General features: G+C 39.0%; 1 long non-coding RNA gene across 1 annotated transcript; it reads left to right on the forward strand.

Annotated features, from left to right (window-relative positions):
* Positions 1-1,511: 1,511 nt before the first annotated feature.
* Positions 1,512-4,427, forward strand: LOC104097511 (uncharacterized). Its single transcript, XR_686560.3, has 2 exons — positions 1,512-3,454; positions 3,937-4,427. It is a non-coding gene; the product is annotated as an uncharacterized lncRNA (long non-coding RNA).
* Positions 4,428-11,506: the final 7,079 nt, after the last annotated feature.

Genomic DNA, 11,506 nt, shown 5'->3' on the forward strand with positions numbered 1-11,506 from the left:
TTTGGGCCATGGGCCCGTTTTGACATAATTTGGATAGGCCTCCTATAAAGGGACATGATGCCTAGGACCGAGCCCTGCTAAGTGTAAATGACATGATGCAAATAAGCATGACCTAAAGGCTGACCTAAGTTTGGGGGTTCACTAGACAAGGCAATTCAGGGAGGTACGTGGTCGATGGTGGGTTCTCTAGCTATCCGCCCACTCCACGCTCTCACGCCACCCCCCTAAAGACACGGGTGACTCACAAAAAGGCCGTGTACACTCAAACGTACTCCGAAAGACTTGTTGCAGAAAGAAGACCCATGGTATGCAAATGATGAGAGTTATAAAGCGGTAAACACATAAGGAAAAGCGATAAAAAAAAAAACCAACAAAACAGGAAATAAGACAAACAAACCAAATAAACAAAGCAAATAAAGAAAACAAACACCTCCACTGAATATCCTAAAAGCCAACAAGATCAAGTATCAGCTCGAACCTGCAATTCCCCAGCAGAGTCGCCGAAGTTGTCACACCCATTTTTTCCCTCACTAACCCCTTTAAAATATATAAAAAGATTTTTGAAGCTCAAAAAGGGTTTTCAATTTGAAAGTGACAAAAGATTGCGTTTTGAAGGATTTTCAGAGTCACCACCTGACATTTGGTTTCGGTGTGCCAGGTCACCATTTTCAAAATATTAATTTTCCTTCAAACACATTTGACTCTAAACTAGTTTGCACTAGAGGTTCTAGATAAGGGGGTTCATTTGACTCGGGGAGAAGGTGTTAGGCATTCCCTGAGTCCCGTAAAAATTACGGTTGCGTACATGATCTAGTTGGCTTTAGAAATACTCAGATTGAGGTGAAAACACACAAAGAGCAAAAATAAACACGAAAGATGCTCGAGGTCGTCCTCACCTAATAAACAAAAGAAAATAAAAGAGAAGAAAAATAAAATATTAACAATCCTATATTAACATATACTATGCTCCTTCCATAATGCTCGTCACGGCCTCCAAAATATTACAAGTTCTTCGGGGCATTCCCCGGATAAATTTAACTAAAGGGGGCGACCTTTCACCTCGAATAAAAAAAAAGATCATAAGTTTGCCTATCCCCGTGTGGTCGGCCTAAACATGCTCCTAACGGTTTTGAACACAATGAAATGAAGCAACAAGCAAAACAATAAGCAACAGTAAAAACAAGCTACATGTCCTTTAAGTCCAAACCCAAATTGTATATGAACTCTATCAATTCATGTTTATCCTAGCAGCTCAAAGTCTTTGGAGTTATTAAGCCCAAATGCCAAGACCACCAATGCAATTTTGAATCACTAATATTTCCAATTAACGCCCAACAGCACACAACGCATTATTTCAAGATCAAATCCCCATGGATGGCATTTCAAACAATTCATTCCTCTTCTTTATTCTTTCTCCTTTTTAAAAAAAATTATAATAATAATAATAATAATAATAATAATAATAAAAATAAAAATAATAAATAATAATAATTCAAACCTAACCAACTACATGTTCAGCCCAACAATGTCACCAGAAGACAACTAGATATCAAATCATGGAAACATAGCAAACAAGAATAATTAAACCCAAATAACAAGAAAAGGTAAAGCAAACATGATACGGTCCATGAATGTATAAAGCAAATCTTCACAAATAATTAAAACAATAACATTAAGGAGAAGGAAGAGATGGACCTTTAACAGCCTTTAACGATTCTCTGTTTGGGAATACAAGCAAGAACCGACGCCGGGACTCGAACAAAATCGGAATAAGCCAACAGGAATCCGCAGACCAAAACTCGAACAAACTGTGAACAACGCGGACCAGATCTCAAGTCAGAAGCAGCAAGAACCCACATGAAGAATAGGGTCGACCTCCGGTCTTTAAGTAAAATCAGAAGTAGCACGAGCCGTCTGAAGGATAAGGTTTGCAAGCTCAAGTCTACTCCAAATTTAAGTTTATTTCAAGTGCAAGCAACATGATGCCCGCCTGAAGAACAGGGTCAACTTCCAGTTTTTTTCAAATCCAAGTCAACAGGATGCCCACCTGAAGAATAGGGTGAATTTTCAGTTTCATGTTGAAGGATCAAGTGGAGATTTAAGGAAGATTCAAGACAAGAAGTAGATAGGATCTTGTATTTTTCTTTAATTTTTGCTGTAATTTTCCCTTTTATTTTTGATGTAATGGCAGGAACCACGGACCGGAACCTCGACAGCACCTCAATCGGCTCTCCATCTCGGTATACTCCATCGCTCTTCTCACTTCTGAACTACACGTGATCTGATTCCTTTATAGCCAAGGATATGTAGGCAGCTCAAATACCAGGGCTCGGTCACAATCTTTTTAGCCATATTTATTTTCTTTTGAATAAGCGTCGGGTCATAAATAAATTACGTTGCTTATTGTTCTTTGCTCCGAAAACTCTTCGTGTTTCCAAGCAAAGAGGGGCAGCTGTAAGCACGTAATTTTTGACCCGCGCAACTTTTAAAAGCAGTATTTTAAAAATATTTACTTATTTTCATTTTAATAGGATTTGAGTCAACTTTTAATTTTAATTTTTATTTTAAAACATAAGTTTAAAAACACAAAAAATAGTTTTATAATAATTTTTTTCTTATTATATATCTTTTTATTTTTATCCTTTTTATTTATTTATTTAAGCTCATTAGTATTTTAATTTTTACCATTACTTTAACATAGTTTTCTCTACCTTTTTTTATAACATTTAAAAAATATCAAAAATATTTTTATTTTTAATATATAGTTCACTTTAATAGTTTATTCTTATTAACTAAGATTGATTAGTATATTTTGGTAGTATGTTTTTTTTGTTCATTGAGAAAGAATTGAATTTGGGCTAATTGGAGCTCATTTTTGGATTTTAGTGGCCCAACAAGACAAAGACTCATTCTTCCCAACCCATTAGCCCATTCTCCACTTAAAATGCAAGATTTAATCTTAGCCATTTATTCATCTCTAATCCAATGACCATCATCCCTTCTCACTTTCATATAAAATACCCAATTATGGAAACTCTACCTAATCCCTCCAACCTAGATCCAAGAGAAAAAGAAGCCGCACATCACAAGAGAGGTGGAAGGCGGACGAAAAATTGGGAAAGAGATTGGGGAAAAACTTTTCTATGAATTCTTTTCCTCTTGATTTTGAGGATGAAAGAAGCCCACAAATTTTTCACATTTTAGTATCAGTCTTTAGCTATTCAGATAAAAAAATCACACAAAACTACATTAGTTTCTCTCTTTCAAAAATTAGATTTCGATAAGCAAGTGAAATGAATATGGGTTATGCTTGAGATCTGGTCCGCGTTCGAGGAGTCGAGGTTCACACTTTGTTCGAGTTTTGGTCTGCGGATTCCTGTTGGCTTATTCCGATTTTGTTCGAGTCCCGGCGTCGGCTCTTGCTTGTATTCCCAAACAAAGAATGTTAAAGGCTGTTAAAGATCCATCTCTTCCGTCTCCTTAATGTTATTGTTTTAATTATTTGTGAAGATTTGCTTTATACATTCATGCACCGTATCATGTTTGCTTTACCTTTTCTTGTTATTTGGGTTTAATTATTCTTGTTTGCTATGTTTCCATGATTTGATATCTAGTTGTCTTCTGGTGACATTGTTGGGCTGAGCATGTAGTTGGTTAGGTTTGAATTATTATTTATATGCGACAGTGGCCTATGAAATGTTGACTATTGTCAAATATGTTTTAAAATTTCAGGATGATTTATACAATCAAAAGTTTTTGATAAAAACTGATGCTCAATCTGTCAAATATATGTTTAACAAAGATTTTAAATATGATGCTTCGAAATTAATATTTGCAAGGTGGCAGACTCAATTAGCCCCCTTTGATTTTGAAATTCAGTAAAAAAAAGGAGTTGATAATTCTCTTCCAGATTTCTTATCTCGTGAGTATTTACAGGATGGACCCCCCATGGAGTAGAAGTAGAGGTAGAGGACGGGGAAGATCATCCCCACATTCCCAAGGGAGAACATCCCCTTCAGGATCATCATACGGATCCACATCAAACTCCCCAGTTATACAAATGGGAAGAAGAAGCTTGACTAATGAGAAGATATCTCTCAGAGGCGAATCCTCAAAATGATAGTATCATCCGTTCACCTGGAAGATATTCCAGAAGATAGTCTATTATACGCACATTTGCAGGCATATTTGGCTGCTAAAAAACAAAGTGTTACGTTTGCTTCAATTACCAAAGAGGAACACTGATGATATCAAGTCCTATGAAAAATTGCCTAAAAAAAAAATGATATTTCTTTTGGAGAATTCTGAGATACAAAGAAAAGATGAACCCTGAAAGATATTCTAGAGATACTTGATAAATAGATTATATTATCGAGGTGAGTTATACAAAACCCGTTCTTATTGTGAGACTATTCTCACAAGTACAAGCAGTGCAAAATTTCAGCACTTTTCTGGTTATAGCACAGACGAGAATGTTTATAATTTCTCGAAAATCATCATCAAACAGATTATATCTGTTTAAGACTGGGGAATATCTACAATGAAAGAAAGGCATATAAGTTTTAACAAGTCCCGTATGAATTTTAATTATATCCAGGCCTTTGATAAAGCGCTCTATTACAATAATGATAGACATAAGCACACTTGGTTCGTAAAGGTGTGTGCAGAGATATTTGCAGAACCTATTTCTAATTGGTTTTTAAATTGGTGGTCATACCACGGTCTGACAGTAAAGATATTACCCGAGCCATTTCTTATGTTATACAAAGAATCGACAAAAGTTTCACCAGTTTTAAATGAGTTATACCACACAGATCATATCTGTTACTTAGAAAAGATTGATCAGATATATTTCTTCCTAGAATTCTCTATTCCTTGGATTCATAAATGGACTCCGGAAGTATGATTCACCGAGGAACAAATTCCTTATTTATACAGGACCTTTTATAATATTTTTTGGGATAAACTGATGAAAAAGGATCCCAAAATAAAGACGGTATACGGTCAAGAACTCTTGGATTCATTAAAATAAAAATCCAAGAATATTTTAGCAACCCTCAGCAAGAGAAAATTGATAATAGCTCAGTGCGGCACATTGCTAGAAAGATCTCATTTCAAGAAGAGGATAAAGAAGAAATGATTAATGATTATTTGGAAGAAGTAAAAAGAAATTTGCTTCGTTCCATCAACCAATATGAGAAATCAGACACTTCAATGCAAAGTGAAACTAGCAATTATGATATCGCAGAAGACTCTCAACCTATTGAATCAGAAAAGATATTATCTGATAAAGCCTTAGTAGATACGGAATATTTTCTCCGCAAAATGAAAGAGTCAGAAAAGCGACCAGCACAGTGAAGCAGACCTCACAACACAGTAAAGCCGCCGGACCCCACAACACAGTGAAGCCGCCCGGACTCAGCTGCTGGACCCCACTCAAACAGTAGATAGACTATTTCAACAGTTGAAACACTGTTCTTCAATAGTAGAAACACTGTTTTATACAGTAGAAACACTGTACAGGGACCCAGTGGGACCCTTTTTACTGTTTAAAGATTCTTTTTTTTTTTTCTATTTATACGTTCATTCGTTCGGAGATGAAGGCAGAAGCAGAAAAAATTTCTCTCTCTTAAATCTCTCTCTCTATTGTAAGTTTGTAAGTACTACTTTGTAATCAAAGATCAAGTAAATAAAATCTCAAGTTCTTCATACTCAGGCCTTGCATCCCGGCCTCATAAGGTATTTATTCTTACTTATAGTATTTCTTCTAGTCTCACTCTCTGGCCGTGACTATGTCCGGCTAAGTGTCACGATCCAAACTAACCTCTGTCGTGATGGCGCCTATCGTGGAACTAGGCAAGCCGACTCATTTCCAAAACAAATCGATATTTTTATTTTAAAGAAAATTCCAAGGTTATTTAACATAAAACCTCCATTTAAAGGGTTCAAATCAAAGAAAAATAGAAGTGCGGAAAAGAAAAGCCCGACATCGGGGTGTCACTAGTCATACGCATATACTACAATTTGTCTAACAATATCAAGGCTAACTCATCCCGGAAAATAGCTAAAATAGAGTCAGAAAACTGAGTTATGCGGTAAACAAGTATAAACATGAGTGAGTATAGATTTTCAATCAAAAACAGTGAGAGGATGGTAAGAAACAGCCCCTAAGGGTCCAAACAGCATTGGTGCAAGGCCCAAACATGGCATTCAGCCCAATTTACAGAAAATCTTTCTAAAACATATAAGTATCAATGGTTTCAACAAAGTATGCAACTTTACAGTTACTACGGGACGGACCAAGTCATAAATCCCCAACAGTGCACGCCCACACGCCCGTCACCTAGCATGTGCGTCACTTCAAAATAGTATAATGATACAAAATCCGGGGTTTCATACCCTCAGGACTAGATTTACAATCGTTACTTACCTCAAACCGGTCAAATCTCTATCCTGCAATGATCTTGCCTCTGGACTCGGCCTCCAAATGCTCAGAATCTATTCACAATCAGTACAATACCATCAATACGCGCTAATGGAATGAATTCCACAAGAAAAACTATAAAATTAGACCAAAATCCGAAATTGGCTCAAAAATCACATGTGGGGCCCACATCTCGGAACATGACAGAAGTTACCAAATCCGAAAGCCCATTTAACCACGAGTCTACCCATACCAATTTTACCAAAATCCGACCTCAACTCAACCCTCAAATCTACAAATCTTATTTCCAAATTTTTAAGTTCCAATCTCCGATTTATACCTCAAAATCATGTAATCTAGTCGGATTATTCGATGATAATTCAATATTATGGAGTAGAAATGATCACAAGGGACTTACCTCAAGTTTTCCTTGAGAAAAATATATCAAAAATCGCCTCTCCTCAAGCTCCAATTTGTCAAAAATGGCAAAGGGGACGAAGTCCCTGTTTTTATAATTCTGCCCAGACATCCTCGGTTCTGCCTCGATTTTGGCCTTCGATCGAGGTCCTCGATCCTGGCCCTCGATCCTGGTTCTCGATTATGATTTCGATCCGGCCTTCGACCATGACCCTCGACCCTGGGCTCAATCGTGCCTTCGATCGTGGCCCTCGACTCTGGGCTCGATCATGGCTTCGATCGTGGCCCTCGACCCTAGGCTCGATCTGGGCTCGAATCTGGCAGAAGAAATTTCCAACAGAAGGAAATTGCAGCAGCTGTTGTAGTTTAATTTTTGATCCGTGAACCATCCGAAACTCACCTGAGGCCCTCGGGACCTCAACCAAATATACCAACAAGTCCTAAAACATCATACGAACTTAGTCGAATCCTCAAATCACCTCAAACAATGCTAAAACCATGAATTACACCCCAATTCAAGCCTAATGAACTTTGAAATTTCTAATTTCTACAAACAACTCCGGAACCTATCAAATTGCGTCCGATTGATCTCAAATTTTGCACACAAGTCCTAAATGACATAACAGAGGTATTCCAATTTTCAGAATCGGATTCCGACCCCAATATCAAAAAGTCAATCCCTCGGTCAAACTTCTCAAAAATTAAACTTTCGGCATTTCAAGCCTAATTCCTCTACGGACCTCCAAATAATATTCTGGACACGCTCCTACGCCCAAAATCACCATACAGAGCTATTGGAATTATCAAAATTTAAATCCTAGGTCGTTTACACATAGGTCCATATCCGGACCACTTTTCTAACTTAAAATTTTTAATTATGAGACTAAGTGTCTCATTTCACTCCGAGTTCCTTCCGGACTCGAACCAGCTAACCCGATATAACATAATATAGCTGAATAACACAAAAAGTAGGAATGGAAAAAACGGGGTTATAACTCTCGAAACGACCGGCCGGGTCGTTACACTAAGAGATTTCATATCTATGTTGAGTATATAACTTCTCTCCTATATAAACCATGAAAGATCTGGACTCTATCAAAATATAAATGAATTTTATATATAGTTTCTTGACTTGGTTTCGAGATGGTGGTACAGTCTAATATAGCACTACACTTATTGGTTCTGCCTTAGTAGCTCCGTCTAGCCAGCTGTGAACCTTAGCCCATTAAATGAAGTTGAAAATGGCATCTTCTTTCATGGTTAGAACTGCTAGATTGTCACGACCCAAACTAACCTCTGTCGTGATGGCGCCTATTGTGGAACTAGGCAAGCCGACTCATTTCCAAAACAAACCGATATTTTCATTTCAAAGAAAATTCCAAGTTTATTTAACATAAAACCTCCATTTAAAGGGTTCAAATAAAAGAAAAACAGAAGTGCGGAAAAGAAAAGCCCGACATCGGGTGTCACTAGTCATGAGCATATACTATAATTTGTCTAACAATATCAAGGCTAACTCAGCCCGGAAAATAGCTAAATACAACTAGAGGAAGATAAGAGGGAGAAGAGTAGGGGCTGCGATCGCCAAACAGCTACCTTGCTATCTCCAAGAAAATCTGCAACCAGAACACTCAATAACCGCTACCGTGTCCAGTTACACCTGGATCTGCATGCAAGGTGCAGGGAGTAACGTGAGTACGCCAACTCAGTAAGTAACAACAATAAATAAAGACTGAACAGTAGTGACGAGCAATAAAGCATATAACGTTCATATCAGGAAATCTCAGTAAAATACCACATGCTCTTAAAACAAATTAGGATTTGAATCAAACATCTCGTTTAAACCCAGTTCCAGTAAAAATCATTTAAAGACATTTTTCCAACCGTTTTTCAAACAAAGGCTCAATGCAAAGGTGAGCAAAAAATGATGAAATCATAAATAGCCCCTCGAGCAAAACATCACTTATATACAGCCCCTCGGGCAAACCTCACAGTTACTGGTGCCACTCGGGCATACCTCACAATCACTCTTGCTACTCGGGCATACCTCACAATCACTCTTGCCACTCGGGCATACCTCACAATCATTCTTGACTCCCAGTCACTCAGCACTCGGCACTCGGCACTCTCGGCACTCTCACTCAGTAGGTACCTGCGCTCACTGGGGGTGTGTACAGACTCCGGAAGGGCTCCTTCAGCCCAAGCGCTATAATCTGCACGGACAACTCACGTGCGATAATAATAAAGTATGCTGCAGGTGGGCATCCCCGATATACACTCATCCTTACCAATCAGGCCCTCGGCCTCACTCAGTCATAAGTAACTCAAGCCTCTCGGGCATTTCAGTAAAACAGGGCATTCGGCCCAAAACATTTATATGCATCAAAATCGAGTCATAAAATTGAGTTATGCGGTAAACAAGTATAAACATGACTGAGTATAGATTTTTCAATCGAAAATAATTAGAAGATGGTAAGAAACAACCCCTAAGGGTCCAAACAGCATTTGCGCAAGGCCGAAACATGGCATTCAACCCAATTTATAGAAAATCTTTATAAAACATATAAGTATCAATGGTTTCAACAAATTATGCAACTATACATTTGCTACGGGGCAGACCAAGCCACAAATTCCCAACAGTGCACGCCCACACGCCCGTCACCTAGCATGTGCGTCACTAAAATAGTAGAATGATACAAAATCCGGGGTTTCATACCCTCAAGACTAGATTTACAATCGTTACTTACCTCAAACCGGTCAAATCTCTACCCCGCAAAGCTCTTGCCTCTGGACTCAGCCTCCAAATGCTCCAAATCTATTCACAATCAGTATAATACCATCAATATATGCTAATGGTATGCATTCCACAAGAAAAGCTTCAAAATTAGACCAAAATCCGAAATTGGCTCAAATATTACCTGTGGGGCCCATATCTCGGAACCCGACAAAAGTTACAAAATCTGAAATCCCATTCAACCACGAGTCTACCCATACCAATTTTACCAAAATTCGACCTCAACTCGACAAATCTTATTTCCAAATTTCTAAGTTCCAATCTCCGATTTACACCTCAAAATCATGTAATCTAATCGGATTATTCGATGATAATTCAATATTATGGAGTAGAAATGATCACAAGGGACTTACCTCAAGTTTTCCTTGAAAATATATCAAAATCGCCTCTCCTCAAGCTCCAATTTGTCAAAAATGGAAAATGGGACGAAGTCCCCATTTTTTATAATTCTGCCCAGACATCCTCGGTTCTGCCTCGATCTTGGCCTTCGATCGAGGTCCTCGATCCTGGTTCTCGGTCCTGGCCCTCGATTATGTCTTCGACCCGGCCTTCGACCGTGACCCTCGACCCTTGGCTCGATCATGCCTTCGATCGTGGCCCTCGACTTTGGGCTTGATCATGCCTTCGATCGTGGCCCTCGACTCTGGGCTTGGTCATGGCTTCGATCGTGGCCCTCGACCCTGAGCTCGATCTGGGCTTCGGTCGTGGCCCTCGACCCTGAGCTCGATCTGGGCTTACATCTGGGCAGAAGCAATTTCCAACAGAAGGAAATTGCAGCAGCTGTTCTAGTTCAATTTTTGATCCGTTAACCATCCAAAACTCACCCGAGGCCCTCGGGACCTCAACCAAATATACCAACAAGTCCTAAAATATCATACGAACTTAGTCGAATCCTCAATTCATCTCAAACAACGCTAAAACCATGAATTACACCCCAATTCAAGCCTAATGAACTTTGAAAATTTTAATTTCTACAAACAACTCCAGAACCTATCAAATCACGTCCGATTGACCTCAAATTTTGTACACAAGTCCTAAATGACATAACAGAGGTATTCCAATTTTCAGAATCAGATTCTGACCCCGATATCAAAAAGTCAACCCCCGGTCAAACTTCTCAAAAATAAAACTTTCGGCATTTCAAGCCTAATTCCTCTACGGACTTCCAAATAATATTTCGGACACGATCCTAAGCCAAAAAGCACCATACGGAGCTATTGGAATCATCAAAATTCAAATCCGAGGTCGTTTACACATATGTCCATATCCGGTCCACTTTTCTAACTCAATTTTTCAATTATGAGACTAAGTGTCTCATTTCACTCCGAGTTCCTTCTGGACTCGAACCCACTAACCCGATATAACATAATATAGCTGAATAACACAAAAAGAAGTAGAAATGGGGAAAATGGGGTTATGACTCTCGAAACGACCGGCCGGGTCGTTACATCCTCCCCCTTTTAAACATCCGTTCATCCTCGAACGGGTCTAGAAACATACCTGGAGTCTCGAATAGGCGTGGATATCTGCTCCGCATCTCCCGCTCGGTCTCCCCAGTGGCCTCCTCCACAGGCTGACCTCTCCATTGCACCTTCACTGAAGCTATATCCTTTGACCTCAACCTTCGAACTTGCTGATCCAAAATAGCCATCGGCTCCACATCATAAGTCATATCACCCTCCAACTGAACCGTGCTGAAATCCAAAACATGGGACGGATCTCCAATATACTTCTGTAGTATGGAAACATGAAACACTGGATGCACACTCGACAAGCTGGGTGGCAAGGCAAGCTTATAAGCCACCTCTTCTATCCTCTGAAGCACCTCAAAAGGCCCAATGAACTGGGGGCTCAACTTGCCCCTCTTCCCA

This window comes from Nicotiana tomentosiformis, chromosome 7 (genome assembly GCF_000390325.3).
Source record: "Nicotiana tomentosiformis chromosome 7, ASM39032v3, whole genome shotgun sequence".
NCBI classification, from domain to species: Eukaryota; Viridiplantae; Streptophyta; class Magnoliopsida; order Solanales; family Solanaceae; genus Nicotiana; species Nicotiana tomentosiformis.